The sequence below is a fragment of the Carya illinoinensis genome, chromosome 1, assembly GCF_018687715.1.
Source record: "Carya illinoinensis cultivar Pawnee chromosome 1, C.illinoinensisPawnee_v1, whole genome shotgun sequence".
Classification (NCBI taxonomy): domain Eukaryota; kingdom Viridiplantae; phylum Streptophyta; class Magnoliopsida; order Fagales; family Juglandaceae; genus Carya; species Carya illinoinensis.
Genome location: NC_056752.1, coordinates 27,588,133 through 27,595,407, shown reverse-complemented (window position 1 = coordinate 27,595,407; position 7,275 = coordinate 27,588,133). Strand labels below are relative to the sequence as shown.

The following is a 7,275-nucleotide window of genomic DNA, read 5'->3' as shown; positions in this document are numbered from 1 at the left end:
TTGACAGAAAACACGCATTAAAAAAAGGCCATATAATAATTGTATTTTTAGATTCTTCAAACCATAAGAGATTGACTAAATATATATAGATCTATTTAAATTTTTTATTAAAAAAATACGTAAATATAAAATTTAATGGAAGCTTAAACTAATAATACAAATATTAATACTAAAATTTCATTACGAAGCATAAAACGGTGAAATATAATCGAAATAGAAACTTAAGATGCTCTATCAACCTATATTCATATTGTGTCTACGTATATATCTAAAGTATGAAAAACATATTTAAATAAAAAAAAAATTATAAAAGATGTTTATTGAACTTTGGTAATTAAAATTAATGTTAATTATAAATTTGTTATATTTCTATATATATATATATATATATAGAAGGATGGGTGAATTCATATGGTTACGAGAGAACTTGTCTTGAAGTTACTCTGAAAGATTATTGAACAGATTTTTTGTTTTAATCTTATCTTCTTTATGAAAGCATAATTTGTTAATAATTATTAAACATTTATTCATAAATATGTAAAAAAAAAAAATCGAATATTATATAAATTTTTAGAAAAGGAAAATATTAGAAATGTTCTAGAATATATTAACATATTCTAGACCATATTATTTAGTACTACAAAGGTAGTTTAACTCTCTGTCAAGAGTCTGATGACCTGATGATATATGATTCGGTTCTCTAAATGAAAAACTTGGATCTGAAAGCCCCACCCCCTTGTATATATAATGATAATAATAATAAAAACTCTTTGTTTAACAATCCAAACCAGATAATGTTAATTTACTCTAAAAGTTTTCATAACTTTTTTTTAACATTACAAAAACAAAGCACTTTTTTATTCCCAATTTCTAACAATTCACATGTAAAATAATCAAAATTAAAAGATATATAATATCTGTAAGGACGAAAAAAGGTTTTATTAATCAATTTAATTTCTCAAAAATGCTATGATAAATAATAACAATGAAAAAAATTATTTAATTTAACATTTTTACACTTAGGACTATGCATCCAAATTTTAAAAACAGGGCCGGTGGATATCCAAATTTGGACTTGGATACCCATATTAACCAAATATTTGATTTTTTTTTTTTCCAACTTTCATAATAATGTTTTCTAATCAAACTGGACCAGACCGGACCGGTACAATTTATATATATATATATATTTATTTATTAATATTATATATAATATGTTTTATATTATATATAATTTTTATATAAAATAATATAAATTATAATTATATATAAGATAATGTTATTATAATTTATAAAATAAATGTTTAATCTTGAAAATAAAAATTTAATTCATCATATGCTTTTAATATATAATATTATAAATATATATTATTAATAACATTTTATTATAAGAAGTAAGAACTAAGAAGAAAAAACAATTACTCAAATAGTCAAATATTACTACTAAATTTTGAAATAATCACTAATACTAAATAGTCAAATATTATGACCTACTACTAAATACTAATAGTCTAATATTATATTACTAATTTACTATTAATTTTATACTTTCAGTCTATGTATAAACTATAATAAACTAATACAAAGTTTAAACTACTATACTAATTTTAGTAACTAAATCACTACACTAAATAATCACATATAAAATAATCACTACAATCTATTAATAATATAGTTAATATAATCATTAATATTTATAATCACTATAATTAATACTAATATTTATAATAATACTGATAGTCTAATAAAATATTACTGTTGATAATATACTTTAAGTCTATATAATCATTAATTACATAAAAAATAATCACATATATACTAATAGTCTAATACTAATATTCTAATATAGGCTATAGTTATACTAATATAGTTATACTAAATCACCAAAACTAATACTAATATATAGCTATACTAATAGTCTAATATTAATACTATTACTATTATATAGTCTATTACTATTATATAGTCTAATATAGTCTAATATTATATAGTCTAATATTAGTTATATAGCTATAACTAATACTAATATATATACTAATACTAATAGTCTAATATAGACTTATAGACTTATAGTATTAATACTATATTGCATTGTTATATTCTTTAATTTATTATGTATAACTATGTAGTCTATTATTTATATATGGTCTATTATATTAATACAATTTAAATTTTATGACCTAATACTAAATACTAATAATCTAATACTATATTACTATTAGTATTATACTTTAAGTCTATGTATAATACTATAAATTAGTATATAAATCATTATACTAAATAATCATATATAAAATAATGATATAGTAACACTAATACTAAATCTATCAATAATATAGTTATAATAAAACAAACTCACTATAACAATTAACAAATATTAATATCATTATATGGTAATTATAATCACTATAATGAATACTAATATTTATAATAATACTAATAGTCTAATATAGATTATAGTTATACTCATACTGATATAGTTATACTAAATCAATACTAAGATATAACTATACTAATAGTTTACCAATAATACTATTATATTGTCTAATATATTATATAATTATAACTAATACTAATAGTCTAATATAGACTTATAGTATTAATACTAATATTTTATTATATATATTAATACTAATAGTTATTAATAATTATATTATTTAATGTATAACTATATAGCCTATATATAGACTTATAGTATTAATATCATTATATGTAGTAGTAACACTAATACTATAATAGTCTTAGTCATTGTTTTGTATTTAATAATATAATTGTTATAGTGTTTTTAATTGTCTTATATTTATTTTATTGTACTATTTTTATTTTATTGGACCATTTATTTTCGGACTGGGCTTATTTTAGCCATTTAAGTGTATTTTTTCTATGTTTTAAACCCAGCCCATTGTAGTGATTGCATTGCCACCATAGCCCAGCGGCCCGGCCCAGCCAGTAGCCCAGCCCAGTCCGAAAATATGCAGTAATAATATACTATATGGTGCGTTTTCAAATCAAGTTAAACTAAACTAGACTTTTATTTTCTGCTTCCATACTCCGTGCCTTTTCCAGTTTCCTGCTGCGCCGATTAAGACTTCCCCCTCTTCTTCTTCTTCTTCTTCTTTTTTGCTTCGAATATAACTCTCCTGGACGCTAGTGGCTGGACCTGCTACAAGCCTACATCTTGGTACGTTTATCATTTATATAATCTATTATTTGTACATTTATCATTTATGGCCGTTTGATATTTATTTGATGAACATTTATCATTTTTTTTTAGTTTATTTATTTGATGAACATTATTTTGGTAGTAATCGTAGTATATTCTTAGTTAGTGAGAAAATAAATCTATTGGAGTTTAACACGATTCAGCAGTGTAATATATATATTTTTTAGTTTATTTATTTGATGAACATTATTTTGGTAGTAACCGTAGTATGTTCTTGGTTAGTGAGAAAACAAATCTATTGGAGTTTAACACGATCCGACAGTGTGATCTTTTTTTTTTTTTTAATAACGTTTTGGGAGTGAAATTTAACTGCTAATTTAATTACTACAAAGTTTGCTAAACTACTACTTGTACGTGTGTGCAGCTTAAATAATATTAATATGTTTTTTAAATTGCTTGGTCTATTATTTTATAAAGTGTGTGATTGTAATCTAATATTAATGCTATTTATTGTTGTTACTATAGATGGATCAATCAAATGAAACACCCGGTAATGTAAGACCTTTAAAGGAAATGAGTCAAAAGACCGTGGAATCAACGGCGACTAATGATCCACTTTCTCTACCCTCCAATGTAAGTAAGCCATCTATTGGTCCTGGGAGTGGTAGGAATAGATCTGTAGTTTGGGACTATTTTAAAAAGATTAAAACTGAAGATAATTTAAGACCTAGAGTTGCATGTAATTTTTGCGGGACTACTTATGCTTGTGATCCTAATATAAATGGCACAAAATCAATGTTATAGCACTTGAAAAAAACCTGTAAGAAGTCTCCACTTAGGAAAGTGGATAGAAACCAATCTGTATTAGGTTTCCAGTTTAGAGAAAGTAGTGAGGGGCTTGTATCTATTGCTTTTAGTGTTGAGGCTTGTAGAGCAGCCTTAGCAGAAATGTTGGTTATTGATGAGCTTCTTTTTAAATTTGTGGAAGGGGAATGATTTAAGAAATTTATGCTTGTTGTGCAACCTAGATGGAATGAGATTCCATCACGTGTAACGGTTGCAAAAGATATTTTTAAACTTTATTTGAGAGAGAAAGACAAGTTGAAAAGTGCTCTTAAGGGGCAGCACATTTGTAACCACGGATACATGGACATCCGTGTAAAATTTTAACTACATGTGTCTCACCGCACATTTTATTGATAAAGATTGGAAAATGAACAAAAGAATTATCAGCTTTTGTAAGGTGGAAAACCATAAGGGTGAGATACTAGGAAAAAAAATTGAAATGTGTTTGCTTGAATGGGGGATGCCCAAAATATATACAATTACACTTGATAATGCAAGTTCAAATAATGGGATAGTTTCGTATATCAAAAGAAAGACAAAGAATAGAAAAGATACGATTTTGGAACATGAGTTCTTGCATATGAGATGTTGTGCTCATATCTTGAACTTAATTGTTCAGGATGGGTTGAAAGAATATGATCAATCAATTGCACGAATTCGAGCGGCTGTGAAGTATGTGAAATTATCTCCACAAAGGTAGAACACATTTAAGCAATATTGTGACAGTGATGATATTACTTGTAAAAGTAGTGTATGCTTAGATGTACCAACTCGTTAGAACTCCACTTTTATGATGTTGGGTAGGGCTGAAAAGTTTCAAAAAGCATTTCAACGGTTAGAGGATGAAGATTCAGGATATGTTAAGAGCCTTGGGGAGGATGACAGTGAGGATGATGATGGTGTTAGTGAGTTGGGTAAAGGAGGGGGGCATCCAAGTTAGGGTTTCCAACCATGGATGATTGGGATAAGAGTAGGTTGTTTGTAAAATTTCTAAAACTTTTTTATGATGCAACCTTGCATTTCTCTGGAGCAAATTATGTTACTTGTAACTGTTTACATTTGAGCTTGTGACAATTCATGCTGCAATTAATTTGGAGTGTATGGAAGGGCCTCATAAATTGAGGATAATGGCATTTAATATGAAATCTAAATTTGAGAAGTATTGGGGAAATATTGAAAAAATGAATTTTTTGTTATATATTGCATTGATTATTGATCCTCAATATAAAATGCGATGTTTAAATATTCTTTTTGAAGGATTCTATGAAGATAACACTTCAAAAGTTCTTATGTTGTTGGATTTGGTTAAAGATACTTTGACTTGTTTATATGATAGTTATTGTGCAAATGAGGGAAGTGATGTTGGGGCACAAGATCAAACTATGAGCCAATCAAGTGAGGGATGGGCTACTACTACAAGTTCAAATCCTGGGGTAGGTGTAGGTGATTTTGGATCAATGGGATCATAGATCTGTTTAAAAGTTCAGATGCGGTTGGAGTCGGAGAACTCTTTGGATTGTAAATCTGAATTGGAGAGGTATTTAATTGAAAAATGTGAAAAGGGTGATCCAAAATTTGACTTGTTGAATTGGTGAAAGGTTAACAGCATTAGATACCCCGTGCTTTCAAAAGTTATGCGGGATGTTCTTGCAGTTCCAATATCTATAGTTGCCTCTGAGTCGGCTTTTAGCACAGCATGTCGAGTACTTGATCCTTTCCGCAGTAGCCTATCTCCACTTATGGTTGAAGCCCTTATCCGTACACAAAATTGGCTTCACTCATCTTCTGCCCCGTTAAACATTCGCACTTTAATGGATGATGTTGAGTAGTTTGAGAAATTTGATACAGGTATGTAGCATCATTCACCTTTTCTTTAAGTGTCTTTAAAATGTATATTATATTAGTAATTTGTTTTAATTATTATGCTTTATTTTTTCCTTTTTGTGTAGAGCTCATGGAAGACTTAGGGAGTTCTTCAAGACCTACTTCTTTGATTGGAGATGATTAAATTTAAGGTAGTCCAACTTGTACAACATCTTTATTAAAGTTATTTATTTATTTATTTAATGTAATTACTAACTTTTTATTGAAATTAACTGCTTGATTTATTTTAATACAATTGCAAGGTTTGTTGAATGGACTATTGGAGTTGGTGGCTACGTGCATAGCTATTATTATTAGTTACTTGTTCTAGTTGTAAAGTTTTTTATTGGATGTTCTTGTAATTTGAACTTCTAATTTAAATGTGTAATTTGGACTTGTAATTTGTTGGACTTTTGGACATGTAATTTGTTAGACTTTTTGATTTGTACTTTAGACTTTTGGTATTTGGATTTGTAATTTGTTAGACTTTTGGACTTTTGGACTTGTAATTTAGACATTTGGAATTTGGATTTGTAATTTATTGGACTTTTGGACTTGTAATTTAGACTTTTGGACTTATTTTATTTCATAGCAGAATTCTTTTTTTTATTTATTTATTGTAGATTTTATGTTTTTGTAGTAGTTTTATTTAAAAGCTTATAAGCTTAGAGCATATTTCTTTTACACTAGATTTCTTATTTCAATTTTTGTGTTGTAACAGTTTTTTATATAGCAGAATTTTGTTTAGATAGTATATTAACAATTTATAAGGCAGATTTTTTATAACAGTTTTTTTTACATAGCAGATTTTTTTTTATAAAGCAGATTTTTGATAGCAGATTTTTTTTACATAGCAGATTTTTAAAACAGAATTTTTAAATCAGTTTTTTTTTTTTAAACAGAATTTTTTAATGACAAGTTTATATTTTATGAAAACCGGAAAATCGGACCGAAAACTGGTAAAACCGGAATATCAGTTTATGAGAAAAATCGGTATGTAATCGGTTTTGAAAATATAAAACCGGCGTCTACCGGTTCGGTCCTAGATTTTTTCCAAAATCGGACCAAACTAGACCGGTTGGCGGTTACACCCTTAGTTACCATGATGGCCAGTAAATATATTATCAAGGCAGATCTTGTCAAAGACAATCACCCAGATTCCTAGTCTAAGATCATGCAAGTGTTCTTACCAAGATTAGTGCTATTGATTTCTAGCATTAATGTAAATAGATGATACAACTTGATTCTTGCTAGCCATTGTAAATCTCTCCATTCTTTCTATACTTAGATTGCTGTAACTTCTTACTTTTGGTATGTAATCTGTATAAATAATATTCTAAATACATCAATACAAGTGAGGAAAATTTCCATTTAATCATCTTCTATAATTCTCTACATGGTAT

The 7,275-nt window shown here is 27.0% G+C and overlaps 1 long non-coding RNA gene across 1 annotated transcript; it reads left to right on the top strand.

The window, feature by feature from the left end:
• The first annotated feature begins 5,663 nt into the window (after positions 1-5,663).
• LOC122303948 lies at positions 5,664-6,224 on the top strand. Its single transcript, XR_006240868.1, has 3 exons — positions 5,664-5,857; positions 5,959-6,024; positions 6,136-6,224. It is a non-coding gene; the product is annotated as an uncharacterized LOC122303948 (long non-coding RNA).
• Positions 6,225-7,275: the final 1,051 nt, after the last annotated feature.